The following is an 18,187-nucleotide window of genomic DNA, read 5'->3' on the forward strand; positions in this document are numbered from 1 at the left end:
TAAAACGTAGTCCCTGAAAGTCTGACTGCAGCCTGTGGATCACAGCCCAAGAATGCCAGACTTTTTTTGTTTATGCCCTGAAACTATTGGATGTTATTGCTGCCAAAGCTTTGACCATTTCTGTTTTTAAGCACCATTGCCTGACATTTCAAAAATGCAGGCTCAAGGCTGTCATCAGTGCTCAGCACCATGCATTGGACCTACTGAGCGTACCATGTAGTCGATATCCCTGACAGGAGTGTGACAGGCAAAAGTAACGGACCTAGATCTTCTATGCTTATCACTTCTGGTTCATGTGCTTCTGCAGTGACCACTTATCATCATATATGAATATCAAATCATCATCTTGCCCACAAGGTCATCTCCTCTAGTAAGAAATTATTGTGTAATTCATTTTCAGACATGTACAAGGTTGAATAGAGAGGCACCCTTCCAAGTACCTTCTCTGAGTGAGGCCTGGAGATAAGTCACTGTATTATTTTTTTCCATATTGTACAAAATGGGCCCTCCAGTTCCTGTGGTGATTCCTGTGAGTGAATTGCTACTGAAAGGATTGATTCTCTTTTCTTCTTTGGAGTGACAGAGAAACTATCAATAATGAATATGTTACTAAACAGAATTTTAGAAACACCATCCAGGGAATGATTGAAAACCAAGATATGGTTATACAGAGATAGAGCATGAATGAAAGAGAGATCGTAGATGAAAACTTTTGCCAAGAAAAGAATAATTTAAGAGAAAACTTGCTGGCGCTAATAGAATTGGATAGCTTTAATAATATATATATGACTGGAATAGATTACAAAAGAATGAGATAAAATCTGTAAGAATATTAATACAATTACGAAAAATACAAATACAGTACTTGAAAACATTATGAGAGCTCTACATGATAGACCAGAGCTTAACATAATAACAGACACAGTATTACTAGATAAACACAAGAGTTGTTGTTGTGTCTTTTGGCTTTTCCTGGTTAGGGGTCGCCACAGCGGAACTCCGGTCCACTAATGATTGGTAGTTGATTTTTACGTGCCGAGTTACCAGCCCTGACGCACAACCTTCAACGAAGGTATGCCCATTCACGCATGTCTCCATGCAGAAGACGCTCTAGCTGATAAACACAGAGTAATAAAGGAAAAAAAGAATACAACCACAAAAATATCTATTGTGAAACAATTAAGTAAAGAAGTATTAGAGGAATACAGAAAAGGAAATTGGTCAGCAAAAACTCTTGGAAAGGTGGATGTGCTGAAAAAAATGCAGTATAAAACAAAGATTTATATTATGCCACCCTAACAACAAATTAAAACTCTATACTGAGGCTGAAAAAAAACGAGAATGCACAAGGATGAATACAAAGGAAAGATGCAAAATAAGCATGTTAAGGATGATATGAGGACTGGGACTTCATACAAGAAACTGGGAAAGAAAACAACTGTATCACCAACACATATTGCAGAGATTAATAAATTCTGGAGAAATATATGTGAAAGCCTGTTGAATGTAGAACATATGCTGAATGGATTAAAGGGGATATGAAACAGAAGGAAGTGACTACCAGCAAGGTAGCAACAAGGTTGTGAGAGGCTTTCAGTTGGAAAAGTTTGGGTCGAGATGTTACATATTTGCATCGTGATTTAGCCTTGTTTAAATCTATCTATATGCACACTCAAAAATGAGGCCAAAGTAGTTATCCAAAGGGAAACCATTTTTAAAAATGAAACCTGCAAATTCTCTAAGAATCACTGACAGATAACGTGTCTTCCACCAACATATACAGGAATTGTTGCATACAGGGTCTTATAGTCATTTAGAGAAAGTTCAATCACTGCAGTAGAACAAAAAGATAGTAAAACAAATCACAGTACCAGGGATCATCTTCTGCTAAACAAAGGCATAACAGAGAGCTGTAAAACCAGCCAGAATCTTGGTATGGCATGGACAGAGTACATAAAAACATCTGACAGTCTTCTATACTTAGGAGTTACAGATGCATAATATTCACCACAAAATGATAAGTTATATTGCAGTTACTATGAAAACATAAGTCAGTTGAACATATCAGTGTGATTCTCTATTACCTTTGCTGTTTTACCTTGCCCTCAGTTCATTAAACTGTTTTCTTAACAGACTCTGTGGTGGGTATGGTTTGACTTCTGGAAAAAAACATTCTTGTCAAATGACAGCTTGCTTCTTTTAGTGAATTATCTAAAACTGCATAGCTCAAGTAACAGAAACTAAAAGTGCAATTACAGGTAGTTAAATGTTTTTTAGATTAAACTATAGTAGCAGTTGGTTCTGACAAATGTGCTAAACCAACATTTACAGAAGAAAAGTATGAAGAACATGTCAGCCTAGAAGGTGGATGTGAACCAAGACTACTGGAGCAAGAAGGGTGTAATGGTATGTAGGAATATAAATAACTCATCAGTAAACCTTGGACAAATGAGCATAATGTGCCATAAATAATATTTTAGAAGGAAAACTATCACTGAAAATAGCTTTGACTTCTAGAAATAAAATTAGAGCTTTAAATCACTTTGAATCACTTTGCTTTCCCTATTTTAGCTGATAGCTTTGATATAATTGAGTGTCCCCTCCCCTCCAAAATAAATAAATAAATAAAACTGCATCAGCTGCTTATGGCAACAAGAAAATTGCATCTGATGTTGTTAATCTTCATTCATTCCTTATTGATAGGTGTCTGTTCCGTCCTTGGAACCAAGTCGGCCTTATAACAAGCGCGTGCCAGCCAAAAAAAAACTCTGAAGCTAAGCTTTTACCCACAATGTCTGTCTCCCTGTTACCTCAGATCTTGTTTGCCACGTTGCAGTAAAGTCGTGTCAAGCCAGCTCTCAGCTAAGTACTTTGAAAAATTTCAAATTACTTGTATTTTCTGATATTTTTCTTTCCTACTTTATCGCTAATTTACCCACTCTCTTACTGTTGTTTGTTACTGTTTTTACTGGTTTTCTTACCTTTCTGGGTAGTCTTTAAGTACCATCGTTGGTATAAGGCCTTTCTTCCCTCTACCCTTGTGGGACGGCGCAGTGGTGCAGCTTCACAGGTTGTCGCTCACAGCAAGAGGTTCTGTGGTGTGATTATTGGCTGGAGTGCCTTCTGTGCGGAGTCTGCATGTTCTCCCTGCATTCGTGTGGGTTTCCTCCGGGTGCTCCGGTTTCCTCCCACGTAACCAAGACATGCGTCTGGAATGTTTCTCCCTGGGCCACCACTGAAAATTGGCTTTGTTCCAAGTTGGGCTTTCCCGGTAAAGAAATGTAAAATACATAAGTAAATAACTTTCTTCAAATACCATTGTTGGTATTTCCCTTCCCCCTCTTTCTTCCTTGGAAAAGAAAGGAGCTTCTGGTTTCAAACAATGTGACCAGTGCGGCCACAAAATGCTGAATTTAGACTCCCATGACTCTTGTGTATACTGTCTGGGTGTTCCTCACCTGTCTCTTCATCCACCTTGTTCTATTTGTAAAGGGTTTAGCTCCCGAACCCTTAATAAAAGGAAAAACAAATTAATCTTGAAGGGTCTCCTTAAGACATCTTTCTCAGAGGCTATTTCTGGGTCAGAGGGCTCACCATCTCCCAGTAAAGAACAGAGAAAGAGACCACACGTTGTTCCTTCATCACCTTCTGGTGACAAAAAGCAGGAACCTAGACAAAAGATTCTAAAACTGACTGCTTCGGCTTCAGGAACAAAATTGACTGCTTCAGCTTCAGGAACAAAATTAACTTCCACGGCACCGTCTGTTGTGGTACCGACCACAGTGCCGTCTTCAAAATCTGTGTCTTCTGTGGCAGTCATGGCACTGAGTGTGTCTATGACACCGACCATACAGAAACTTCTATTTTCTGCTTTGGTTCCACCTTCAATTATTTTATCCCTGGCACCGTCCATGGCACTGTCTATGACTGTGGCACCGAGCTTGCCTCTATTATCTCCTCCAGGAGTTTCTGTACTGGACACACCTTCCACACATGTCTCCACCGAGACTTTGGTGCCAATGGATCATACAGCTTGGACCTAATATTCACCCACGGTGGATTCCTTCCTCTGACAGCAGTTCAGTCCTTTCCTGAAACGACCTGACTCCCCATTGGGGATATTGATGCAGTTGACCAGCAGCCTTTTTGAATTGGATGTGGTGCGTCTTGTGGATCAGCTGCTGATGGCAAGGGGGATTACAACACCTTCCAAAACTCCCCTCCCTCCAGGAGTTGGGAGTCTTTCTCCACGGACTCCAGCATATTCTCCTCCTTTGACCTCTGTGCAGGCATCAAAGACCCTGGAACTGATGCCCTTATTGGTAACCATTGCTTTGGTTCCACTGGTGGACCTCACTGTGGTTCCGGAGTCATCCTGTAGGTCTTCAGTTCAGTTGGAACAGAGCCTCTCTCAGGATCGTGACTGGACTGTAGGCACTGTGGTTCCTAGCATGGTGCCGATTTTTCCCCATGGCGCCATCTACGGTCCCAGGGGTCCTCACGGTACCTAGACCTCTTGAGACTCCATCCTTGGAGCCCCCCCATTGGAGTGGGGTGTGACCCCAGTTCTGAAGTTGTCCTTCTCTGTTCCAGGCTCCCATCCCTCTTCAGGCGGGCTGGCTTTCCAGGTGATGGAGAGGGCCCTTGCATCTGTGGGCAAGACATTGGTGTCAGAGTATCAGTTACATCCTCCCTCTGAGCTGCAGCTGACATAAGCCACTGCTTTGGGACATCGAACACAAGAGCCTCAGGATACCCTACCGCAGGGTGCCCCTTCATCGGAGTCCTCTTCAGAAGCCCCACTGAAGAGGTACCATGCAAGAGGATGTGCAAGAGAAAGCACGTGGACTCCCCTGAGAAGTCTGTCACAGAGGACACAGACTACGATGAAGGGGTGGGTCCCTACGGTTGCCCCCTGAAGATGTCTATTTTAAAGACATCCTTGAGATATTGAAACAGGGGGAGACTGGAAGCCCACCAACCCCTCTTCCGAGGAGTCCATGTTCCTTCAGGCTTTTCGTGCTCGACCTTCTACTTCCTGGGTGACCCCGCCTGCAGATGAGCTGGTTCAGCTCATCATGCAGTGCGCATGGAAGAGTCCTGATACTATTTAGCCAATCCCACAGAAACCAGACAAGATTCTATCCCCTCCTGAACAGAACCCTCACTGGTCCAAGGGTCTTCCAGTAGACTCAATGGTGGTAGTGGCTGCCACAAAGAAGGAGCTTGCCGAGGAAAGCAGACTGTCTACCCCCAAGCAGGAAACAGGGAGTCTCGGGCAGTGGACAGGTTAGGGAAGTGAATCTTTGCATCACTGACCTTTGCTGTTAAGTCTTTGAATTATCGGGCACAATTTACTAGGCTTCAGAGAGACCGCGTCTCTGAACTCTCCAAAACCTTAGCAAGAGCAGTCTCTGACGAGGTGCACGACAAGGTTGCCTCACAGCTTGCTACCCTGGAACCCATATCCAACTCCTCCAGGAGTTTGATTTCCCACACCACTGAAGGAGCAGCTAGAGCAGCAGGTTCAGGTGTTGTCATGAGATGTCATGCCTGAATGTGCCTCTGTGACTTTGCAGACCCTTTTAAGTATTTGTTTCTTAATGCTCCAGTGGTAGCTTCTTCCCTTTTCGGCCCGAAAGTGAAAGACACTTTGGCCAGGTGTGAGAAGGATGGCAAGACCCTGTCTGCTGTGGTCGTATGTTTTTCCACCCCCTCAGCATCACTACTCTAGGAACCAGAGGAGCAGAAAGATGTGGCACAAGAAAGCTCATGGTCCTTTCTGTGACACATGTGGCGAGTATACTTCCCTGGGCAGAGGGGATAACTCATCCGGAAGGCGCCCCTATAGGGGCAGAGGGGGTCCGTGTAACCAGGGGTCCAGAGATTCATTCCCTGGGCAACCCTATCCGTGCTTTTGAGGAGCAGCCCGAGTGCTTTCCTTTGGAAGCAGTCGGGGGACATTTCTCCTTGCACCATTCTGCCTGGCAAACAATAACAACAGATTTATGGGTGCAAGGATCATAACCAGAAGATATCATGTCCCGTTCAATCTTTACCAAAAGCCATCAAGACGAATCCCTGACATTCTACCCAGTCAAAGGAAAAAAGCAGAAGAAGAAATTCAAAAGCTGCTTCAAAAAAGAGTCATACAGACACTCCCAACAGACCAGATAGGATCCTGATTCTACTCAAGATTCTTTTTAGTGCCAGAAAAGACAGGGGACTGAGACCAATTCTGGATCTCAGCATCCCAAACAAATTTGTCAAACAAGAAAAATTCTGGATGGTCACGGTTTAGTCTATCCTTCCGCTTTTGGAGAAAGATGATTGGATGTGCTCAGTAGATCTTCAGGATGCATATTACCACATAAAAATGGACAAATGCTCCAGAAGATTTCTTCGCTTCCAGCTAGGAGCCAATCATTTTCATTTCCGTATGCTGCCCTTCAGACTCTCTACAGCCCCCAGAGTGTTCACCAAGTGCATGTCAGTGGTTACAGCTCACTTGAGACTACAAGATTCCAGGTGTTTCCATATTTCGACGACTGGCTCCTCACCACCCCCACCAAGCGTCTACTGGAGATAGCTCTAAACTCCACTCTCAAACTAGCAAGATTCCTGGGAATCTCTATAAACTGGGGAAAATATAGCTTGATTCCCTCTCAAACCTTGGAATTTATAGGAGCAAATTTCAATACACACGCTTGCCTAGTCTCTCTTCCGGACCACAGATTATACAGGATAAAATTCCAAATCCGGGCGATACTCTGTCAGAATGTAGCCTCAGCCCAGGCAGTTCTTTATCACCATAGTGTTTCTAGCAAGACTACACATGAGAAATATCCAGTGGCTCCTTCTAACACAGTGGTACCCCTTGCACCATCCTTTGTCTTTTCAAATTTGGATAACTCAATGATGCAGACAGGATTTAATATGGTGGATGAAGCCAGATGAAGATCTGTGGAGTCTCTTCTTTTCCCCACAACAGCCCAGGGCCACAGTGACTACGAGCGTTTCCCTGATAGGGGGGGGGGCTTTACCAAGGGAAGATGGTCCAAGCTACATGGTTAGACATGGAGGCCAGTCTTCATATCAATGTCCTAGAACTGAAGGCAGTGCTTCTTGCATTGCAAGCATTTCAATCCATCCTTCAGGAAAAATTGGTGTTCAATTTAGACATGTTAGTAGTCTGGTACATCAACAAACAAGGGGGAACCAAGTCCTACTCATTGTGTCGAGAGGCCATGAGAATTTGGTAATGGGTATTAGCCTCTGATCACTTTCTGATTGCAATGCATATCCCGGGAGTTCCAACGTGATTGCAGACAAACTGAGCAGATGCATCCTACTGCTTCACGAGTGGTCCCTCAATCTAATTATTGCAGCAAAGATCTTCAGCCACTGAGGCCAGCTTTGCTGCAACCTTTTCACCTCTCCAGCAAATCACAAATGCAGCAGCTACTTTGCCCTAATTCCCCCACAGGGTGTGTCCCCGAGGGATGCTCTGATACACGATTGGTCCACGGGACTTCTGTATGCTTTCCCTCCCTTTCCCGTGATTCCCCAAGTGCTAAAGAAAGCCCTTTGTCTGAGAAGCAGGATAATCCTCATTCCACCTTCTAGCCATGACAAATTTAGTTTCTCTTCCTCTAGCCTCACTTATTATAGTGACCTTGGATTCTGGATCCAACTCCAGAATTGATCTCGCACCCATAAGGGTGGACTCACCCAAACATATCCAGTCTCAAGCTGACAGCTTGGTTTCTCCACTTTCGGTAATCACTAGGCAGAATAACCTTACCTCCCCAGTACGTAATATCCTTCTGGCTTCACATAAACCATCCACCAGAAAAATCTATCTCAGCAAGTGGAAGAGGTTCTTTATTTGATCCTGACAAAGACAACTAGAGCCCTCTACAGCCCCTGTTAGCATAGTTTTGGATTACCTTTCAAGTCTTCTTCATTCAGGAGCAGCAGCCTCAACCATCCAAGTACAATTAGCTGCTATCTCAAACTTCCATAATGGATTCCAAGACTCATCACTAATCTCCCATCATCTCTCAAAAATTTCTTAAAAGCATATCAGACCACCTTTTAGGGAACCCATCGAACCATGGAGTTTAACACTAGTACTACAGTTCCTGACCCAATCTCCTTTTCGAGCCTGCTTCCACTTGCGACTTAAAGTTCCTGTCCTGGAAATCACTACTTTTAGTAGCTGTCACATCAACCAGACACATTTCTGAGATTCAGGCCTTGTGTATAAAACACACTTATATGGTAATTCATAAGGACAGAGTATCACTCCAGACTAATCCTTCCTTTCTGCCCAAAGTTATTTCAGAATTGACAGTTAACCAAACGATTGACCTACCAGTCTTTTTCTCCAACTACTCAAACAAAGGAGAATACTACCTTCATTTGCTGGATGTGCATAGGCAATTACATTTTTACCTTGACAGAACTAAACCAATACGTAAAATGGACCAGCTGTTTGTGTCTTCTTCAGGCCCGAAATTGGGAAACTCTGTCTCAAAAGTAACCTTGTCCAAGTGGTTGAGAAACTGTATATCCTTGATTTACCAACAAAATAAAATCTCTCTACCATGCAAAGTCAGCGCATACTCCACCAGGTCAGTAGCAACTTCTCCTGCCTTTCATGCAAGGGCTTCATTGGATATTTGTGCAGCTGTGACTTGGGCTACCCCTCATACCTTTATCACTAATTACAAATTTTATTTGGTCTCCAGGGGGAGAGCATCCTTTGGTTCAATGGTACTCGGGAACATCCTTCCATAAGGGCCTCCCAGGACTAAGAGTAGCTAGGGACTCTGTCCCATCAGTAAGGAATGAATGAAGATTAACAACATCAGATAAAGAAGTTATGTTCTTACCATAACGTTCCATCTGTGTTGTTCATCTTCATTCATTCGTTACATCCCACCCACCTTCTGCCTCCAGATGCTCCTGGAGGATCGGATTTGTTCCTACTCCTACCTTAGGGTTTCTGCTCAGAAAAAGCCTCTGCTTTACTTATTATAGGCAAACTCGATCTTGGGTAACAGGGAGAAGGTCATTGTGGTTAAAAGCTTAGCTCAAGAGTTTTTTTTGGCCGGCAGAAGCTTGTTATAAGGCCAACTCAGTTCCAAGGACAGAACCAACACCCATCAGTAATGAATGAATGAAGATGAACAACACAGATGGAATGTTATGGTAAGAACATAACTTCTTCTTGCCTATCAAATGATACACAAAACAGTGTTTATCAAGATTATCTATCTCTCTTGGTTTGAAAGAGGCATGAGCCTCCTTGAAACTGACTGTATGTATAAGTGTTGAATTGGGGGATTACATACATATTTACTAAGATTATCAGATTCAAAGACAATAAAAAATGTAATCTTAAAAAAACAAACAACAAAAAAAAAAAAAATCTAAGATGACGTCCTTGTTCATCTTAGCAGAGACATTTCAGAAGGGAGGAGCTATGTGAATCAAATCTAAAGCAAGCAAAAGTAAGCCACAACAGAAAGTACTAAAAAAAGAAAAAAAGAAAGAATATAAAGATCATGACCAAAATAAAATAAAATTGGAAAACCAACAATTGTAGTGGAAAGTGCAGAGAACTGCATGCATGGTTAAGGGAACTGAACTTAATCCAAAAGAAGAACAAAGAACATATAATATTGGCAGTTTAAGACTGTGGACTGCCTACATGATGGTTTACAAAATATGTAGATAAACTGGAGTACACAAACAAATGTGGGTTATGCAGAGCAGAACTAGCACATCATGTTGCAGTGTATGATACACTTACGGCTGACTGTATACTGAAAGGCACAGTAAAGTGGTGAGGTTTTTACACCGTAGACTGCAGACATAATATGCAGGTAGCCGAGAGACATAGGAAACGTGAATTACAAAGAATTACATCAAATGAAGATGCATTTTATCACAAGGTTTCATCTAATACCATTAGTTTAAAAACTGGGATCAAGAAAACCAAATGTTGTAGTTAAAGAGAAAACAACAAAAGCAACAGCAGTTATTGAAACAAAAAGACATAACATTATATCAAGACATGCAAACGGAAACTGGAGTAATGTAGAAAAAGACACACACACACACACACACACACACACACACACACACACACACACACACACACACACACACACACACACACACACACACACACACACACACACACACACACACACACTTCCAGTGGTAGTAGGAGCAACTGGGCTAATAAATGAGGGAATTTCAAAGCATAGTTAATTGTTTTACCAATACAGTAACTCCATATAAAATACAGAAAGTTGCAATTATGGTTACATTGTGGGTGATAAGAAGTGTACTCATGGCAAGTAAGAGTGTAACAAAACCTGATTTCACAAACTTTATGCTGTTGCATAAGAATGGAGTCCATTCATTTCATGCAACTGAAGAAATCTAAATACTTGGAGAAAAAAAACAAACAAAACAAAAAAAAAAACAGGAGAACATCATTCTAGTAACACTGCATTGCTTGAAAACGCTGTGGCAGTCAGACATTGGTGTTTCTATGTGAATTTACACAGTTATTTGTGTGTGTGGACAAAGAGGGGCTGTGCCACTATAGAGAATTCCATAGAAATGAGAAAAAAGAAAAATAACTATCCTTCGTTGTCTGAGGAAACAAAGGGTCCAAAAAATCCCTCTCCATCCCAGATTGCAGAAATGTTTAACACTTATTTTATAAAAAGTATAGCTAGTTAAGTCCACCAGTCCCAACTCCGCAACTAATCTCAATCCACTTCTTTCTCAAGTGTCTTTCAAACACACTGTATTCACTTCCCTCTCTTCTCAAATAATTTCAGCTGCAGCCTCTAATCCTCCACACCCCTCTCTGCAGCCAGCACTTGAAAACTGCCGAATCCTGTGTCTCCTCCCTCTGGAAATGATCAGTCATAACCCCTTTACACAAAAGAGGAAAATCTTATGAATTAACTACTTACTGTCCCATCACCATCTTATCTCTTCTTTCCAAACTGTTAGAAAAATGTGCATACAAACAACTCATTGACCACGTTAGCCATAGAAAATTATTTGCATCCACGCAACATGGCTTTAAACCAGCAGATAGTACACATTTTTTCATCTTTTACTAGTATTTTGGATTGTTACAGCAGATGGAGGCAGAGCAACAGAACCCTGGACTGGATTCCAATCATGAAAATGAATCTACGCAAATTTGAAGCAGTTTGGGTGAGCTTACTGTTCTCATCCAAAAGCTCAATCAATGGATGGAATGCCTTGAGCAATTTTCACTATCACAGATGTCACTTCACCCTTTTCCAAGCATACCTACACAATGTGTGTCTACTGAGGGCATCGAAAATCTGAATATTAACAGCAGCACATCTTAGTTCTGGACCTTCATTAAACTCCACAGGGGCCGTTGTGAATGCAAACGGAGCTGCAACAAGCACTATCTCTAATAATGTAAGTGTTAACAACAAACACAATCTGTCTGAATGGCTTAAAAGTAATTCATGTTTTAATCGGCACCAGAGTACAGTGACTGAGTCTCTCAATGACCGGCTTTCTGATTTAGATCGTATTTTACTGAAAATTAAAAAGTTACAGATGGGCAATGCATACTTTAGTGAGTGCATTAAGTTAAATATAGTTCCCAAAGGACTGCATGTCTGGCGTTTCCTGACTGGACTAGTTGTTAATTCTGGTTTCCACAATGAACTCTTGGCCTTTTTTGATAAATGGGGTTTAGAATACATGGAAATGGTGGTAAAACATAATGAAATGAGTATTGTTGAACTGAGTCAGGAAGTAAAGACTTTGGATGAACTTATTACTAATGACCCTGGGTTCAGCACGGACAGGTTTGACTACAACAAGATTTTCAGTTCTATTAATGAACAAATGACTGTTATCAAAAATAGAAAAATTAAAAAGCTTATCAGGGATGAGAGGGACTATGCCAACCATGTGGTTTACCCACCCCCATCCCCCCTCACAAGAATGGTATCTAAAGAAACCCCCACATCAAACTAATGAAGTTGCAACTAACATGGATATTGAAATTGATTCAATGGATGAACATTTTTTAGGGGAAGAAAAGTTTCCCCAATTGAGACGGTCAGAACGTCTCATGAATCAGCAGGGGGTGGGTTGAACTTTCAGAACAATCACTTTCAAGCCCCTGCACAGAGAGACAATGGCCGAGTGAACAGGGGAAACAACTATCGTCCATGGAGTGGGAGGAGACAATAGAGACTGATATTTCATCACAGTCTATACCTGACATTGTTCGAGGGGAAAGTTCCCCAACTTCACATATTGACCTCAACAGTACTGGAGACATTAAAGTTTACAATTACACTGACATTTCCTTGAATGTAACTACTTGTGACCTCTTGGCAAAAGGTTTTATGTTTGTTCCTAGTCAATACTTAAACACTGTGAATACACTGGTTGATTTAAAACTTTATGCAAGGAAATTAAATTTACAGGTTTTGTTTCAAGGGGTAGAACAAGTATGTCAACCACTCAAGGTATCCAGTTCTTACAATCCCTCCACCCATCCTAGTTTAGCATCCTGTGAGAGAGTTTTTGAACTCAATATTAGAAATCTGGGTAACAGGTTTAGAAACAACTGTTTCAGTAGTAATTTATCTAAAGAAGAGAGAGATGAACTTAATTGTTTGAAACAACTATATGGCATCAGAATAAGGAAAGCAGATAAAGGGGGTGGGGTTGTCATTATGAGAACTGATGACTATATCAAGAAAATGAAATCTGTCTTGGAGACAGATACTGTGAAAGTTCCTTAAATGAGTTAAATGGCACATATAATAGAATAAGGGGGTACATCCAGGACTTATTTATTGATGGTCTCATTTCAATCCACGAACTACACTATCTGACAATGGAATTTCCAATTACACCCACAGTTTTTGGGTTGCCAAAACTCCATAAAAACATTCAACAACTACCCATGCGTCCCATTGTTGATGCCCAGGGATCAATCACACACCCCTTCGCTAAATTTTTGGATACTGAAGAAGTTACTTTTGGATGAACCCCACCTATGTATTGATTCCTGGGACTTCTTAAGGAAAATCAATAACACTTGTTTTAGGTCTGACTTTCTATTCATTACAATTGATGTAGTAGATCTTTATTCTGTCATCCCACATCCCATCAGGGAGGAATGGTTTTGTGATTATTTGTTTTCTAAGGGAATACACCAGGACAAAATCAATATGTATGAACAGATTTTGGATATGGTGCTGAGAAGCAACTTTATCTTGTTTAATAATCAGTTTTATTTACAAACACCAGGGGTTGCTATAGGTTCAGCATGTGGGTGGCTGTATGCCAATATCGTCATGTTGGAATGGGAAAAACGTACTTAGAAACAATCAACATATTTCTTGATTTGGATGACATGTTTATTTTATGGGAAAGCCCTAAAGACCAAATGGTTGAATTCATTAACAATATTAACAACTCAGCCTCTTTTTTGAGGTTCACATATAGTGTTAATGCATGTGAAATTTCCTGTCTTGATGTACTTTAACAAAAGATCTGGAACTACAGAGATTTGTGGCTGAAATTTTCAGAAAAGAAACCTATTCTAATAGTTTTCTGCATTTTGACAGCTGCTACCCATTCACACAGAAACACGCAGTTATTAAGGGCAATTTGTGTGTGCAGCACCCATGGTAACAACTTGGACAGGTTTTACTAGGGAATGCCTTAACTTGAAGGAAATTTTCTTGAAAAGAGGTTACACCCCCACCCAATTTTAATTGACAACATCATGAAGGAGGTTAGTGAGAAAAGACAATGTGGGTATTTGGCACCAATTTTGGGCACCCTTAATACTGACCATCCCAATTTGACTGGGTTGAATATAACTGAAACAGTCATGGACACTGCTGTGAATGACCAAACAATTGTCCATATCCAGGAAACATATAGGGGGCACCATTCCTCTGGGTCTGAAGTAACTAATTACCACACAAGTTTTTCAACTGTCTTTTCAAATGACGCATGCACCATTAAAGATATTCTGTGTAAGAAGTGGAATTTGTTGAGTAGTGACAGAGAATTTTTTAAAATCTTAGGAGAAAAACCTGAGTGTATTTTCAAGAAGGGCCCTAACTTGAAGAACATTTTCGAACGTAATAATTATGGAATCTGTAGGAAGAGTTTGTAAATTTTGCCCTTTCATTTTGGAAGTCAGTGAATGTGAAATTAATAGAATGAAAATAAAAATACCTGAGAGGTGTAGTTGTTTAACTGAAAGAGTAGTCTATTGTGCTATATGTTCCTTTTGCCCATGTTTTTATGTGGGAAGACAGAATGTAAGCTTAAAAATAGGATCAGTGAGCACCTTGGGAATATAAGGGATGCTAGTGAAGTGAATGCACTTGCTAGACACATTAGTGAGTACAACAATCACCAGTTCAAATCTGTAGTACTCAAAGCCAAAAAGACATAATGAGGGGGCAGCCTGGCCATATTTACTTGAAAAAGCTGAGTTGCTATGGCAATTACGACTTGATGCCACCCACTTGCCAGGCTTAAATGACAGTCTTTCCATAAGCAGTCTGCTTAAATTGAGGGCTCTTGATAGGTGAAACATTCCCTTTGGATATGGATTTGGTACAAAAATATTTTTTATAAATGGCTTTCATACCTGTTGTATGTATATGTACATGAAATTTATTTTTAACTGTATGCATAGTTTATTTATATATTTTATATGCATATATATATATATATATATATATATATATATATATATATATATATATTTTTTTTTAAAAGCACCTTAAAAACATTTTTTATATATACACATAATTACATATTTATTCTTGTGTTTATAATATATAGTTAGGGTGTTGACATTTGCACAATCATTTTTTATATGTATTTTTATATGTTGATATTTATACTGTTTTGTGCTGACACATTCATGTGTAGTGTTTTAGACTTGGGAGTGATTTTCATTAATCCAGGAAGTGATGTCATGTAAGATTTCCTATTTAAAACAGTGTATTTCCTTGTATCTGATGAAGTTCCTGCTTTAATTTTTGGAACAAAAGCGCTTATACCTATTTATTTGTCTGAATAAAGAAAGCATCCTTCTACTGAATTGGATGTGTTGGCTTGATTTAAAGCACACATTGGATTATTTCAGGGCTCACTGGCTCTTATTGCCTGCACACTGTATGTGTGAAGATTTTCTTGGTGGTTTCTACATAGTACAACAACCACATTAATATCCTTCATGGACACAATTAACAAAGCAAGAGACTCTGATCAAATAACTTCAACAATATTTCTTCATCATTCAAAGGATTTTGAATTTCTCATACCCCAAACTCTTACAGCAGCATTCTTCCCTAGGTCTTTCTCTACCCTCTCAACAATTGATCTAATGTTGTCAATCTTCACATAATCCTTTACCGTGGGCTCAGTTCTGAGCTTCGGAACGGACTCAGACACTTTTCAGTTTGCTCCTCCCAAACTCTTGAGCTAGGTTTTACCCATAATGCTCCTCAGTAAATTACCTGAAATCTTGTTTGCCGCTTCGTGGTGTCAGATGCGTCTGTCCTATCTCTCAAGCTTTCGCATTGTTAGACTGTAAGTTTTCTATATTTTTCTATATTTCCTGTATAGTTTCTATATATTTTCTATTTATTCCTACCCACTTCTCTCTCCTTTCTTGTATATGTGTAACTATTTCCCCCCTTTACATCTCCCTCTACCATTAGGTGGTTTATTGTACCATCATTGGTACTTTCTTTTTCTGTCTCCTTTACCTCAGGGTAATCTTCATTAACATTGTTGGTAATTTCTTCTTCCTTTCCTGTTTAAAAAAAAAAAAAAAAAAAAAAAAAAAAAAAAAAAAAAAAGGAGACTCTTTTTCTCTCTGTCTCTCTTTTCCTGTGTGTGAATGTGTGTGTGTGTGTTATAAAGCTAGGCCCTTCCTTTGTTAGCATGGCTGATAAGTCATCTAAGGGCACCTCTGGCTTTAAGAGGTGCCAAAAAATGTGACAGGAAGGTGCCCAACTCAGATGGGCATGTTTGTGTGTATATTATTTAAGCTCTGTCCATCTCCAGGAGGATTGTACAATTTACTATGGTTTCTCCACCAGAACCTTGATTGAGTGGAGAAACTTATTTTGAAGGGACTTTTAAAATGTGATTTTGAAGAGGCCTTATCTGGTCCAAGAAGTGAAGCCAGCTCTTCCTCCACTTTATCTTTGTCATCAAAAAAAAAAAAAACAACCACATTCAGAACCATCTTCTAAATTGACAAAACAACCTACTATGTCAACTGCATCTTCGGCACCAACACCTATGGTGTCTACTGCATCTCGGCACCGGTAGGTAAGGATGATTTGATGTCAAATCAAATCTCAGAGCAGACATCAGGAGCTTCGGTACCAGTGGGTTTATTGGTACTGAAGCAAACTAGCCTTATTTCCTTACCAAGGGCTTCCTATTCACCATATGTAGACCCTTTTGCTGACCATCCACACAGTCCTTTCATGGAACCGAGACCACCGAAGTCCCCTTCAGCTTCCTCTCCTGATGATGAGGGGATTACCTCCATCCTCAGTTCCCAGCCAGCTTGGCTTCGGAACCGGTCCTTCCTTGACACCCTGTCAGATTTCTTCTCCGACTCCAGCTGAGTGTTCGGAGTCCCTGTCACCGACTTGCCCAGCTCCGACTGCTCGGTGCTGATTAGAGTTTCTTCTCCAGCACTGATGGTTGCCTTGAGTTTTTCCATTTGTCGGAACTGGAGACCTCCCAGGGTCGAGGCTTCATTGCTGGTTCCGAGGGGCAGAGTTCAACTTCAATTCCTTTGGAGCCTTTCATGCCCCTCAGTGCCTTGGCATTCATAAGCTCAACCCTGGCTTCTGCTTCGGAGGCGGCTTCCTTGGTGTGGGATGGGACCGTGGTTCCAGGCTCCCATCCCTCTATGGGGGGGGGGGGGCTGCCTTCCAAATCATGGAGAAAGATTTGTCTATTGTGGACTCAAAGTCCTTGCCATCCCTGTTGGGCCAAATATCTTCTGAGCTTCCTCCAGCCTCATCCCTGGGACAGAGGGCACAAAAGCCTCAGGAGCAATCCACCCGGGTGATTTCTTCTTTGGATATCTCCCTGGAGCATCCCACTGAAGAGGTACCTGCAAACAAAAAGTGCCAGAGGAAGCACTTGGACTCCTTGGAGGAGTCTTTCCCAGAGGATACCGATTTCAATGAAGGGGAAAGTTCCCCTAAGTCACCTCTTGATGATGTTTCCTTCTGTGACATCCTAGAAATCCTGAAGCAGAGGGGTAGCTGGACTTCCCTCTAGCCTTCCTCAGAAGAATCAGTATAAGAATCAGTATACCTAGAGGTTTTTCATGCCCATCCCTTTACCTCTTAGATCTCTCCACCCGCTGACGAGCTTAATAAAATAGTCACTTAATGGGCCTGGAAAATTCCTGACTCCATCGAGCTGATTCCCAAAAGACTTGACCAGATTCTGTCTGCTCCTAAGGTCGAGCAACCCTGGGCAAAGGGTATTGTTGTAGACACCATGGTGATAGTGGCAGCCACCAAAAAAGAACTTGCAGAAGAAAGTCCTACTGTCTATCCTTCTAACAAGGAGAGTAGGACTATGGATAGGTTTGGGAAGGGCGTATATGCTTCATTGACCTTTGCTCTCAGGTTGTTGAATTATATGGCACACTTCACTAGGTTGCAGAGAGATCTGATCAAAGAGCTTTCAGACACTCTCGCAGGAGCAGTAGCTGAAGGGGTCCAAGATAAGGTTACCTCTTAGCTTGCCACCCTTGAATCGATTTCCATTTCGTCCATGAGGCTAATTGCTCATGCAGCTGAAGGGATGACAAGAGCAGCAGGTTCAGGCATAGCCATCAGAAGACACACCTGGAGGTACTTGTGTGACTTTGCAGAGCCATCTAAATCTTTCTTCAATGCTCTGTTTGACAGATCATCTCTTTTTGGGCCCAAGAATAGAGACACACTAGCCAGATGTAAGATGAAAGATGGGAAGACACTTTCTGCCATGGGCATACACTTCTCAACTCCTCAACGGCCCTACTCTTGGAACCAGAGAAGTGGAAGGCTATGGTTCAAAAAGACCAAAGGGC

General features: G+C 41.2%; 1 protein-coding gene across 1 annotated transcript in view; it reads left to right on the plus strand.

The window, feature by feature from the left end:
• TTC12 (tetratricopeptide repeat domain 12) overlaps positions 1 to 18,187 on the plus strand; it is a 1,640,087-nt gene that overhangs the window by 451,932 nt on the left and 1,169,968 nt on the right. The window lies entirely within an intron of this gene.

The sequence above is a fragment of the Protopterus annectens genome, chromosome 8.part0 (assembly GCF_019279795.1).
Source record: "Protopterus annectens isolate FY-2018-M chromosome 8.part0, PAN1.0, whole genome shotgun sequence".
NCBI lineage: Eukaryota > Metazoa > Chordata > Ceratodontiformes > Protopteridae > Protopterus > Protopterus annectens.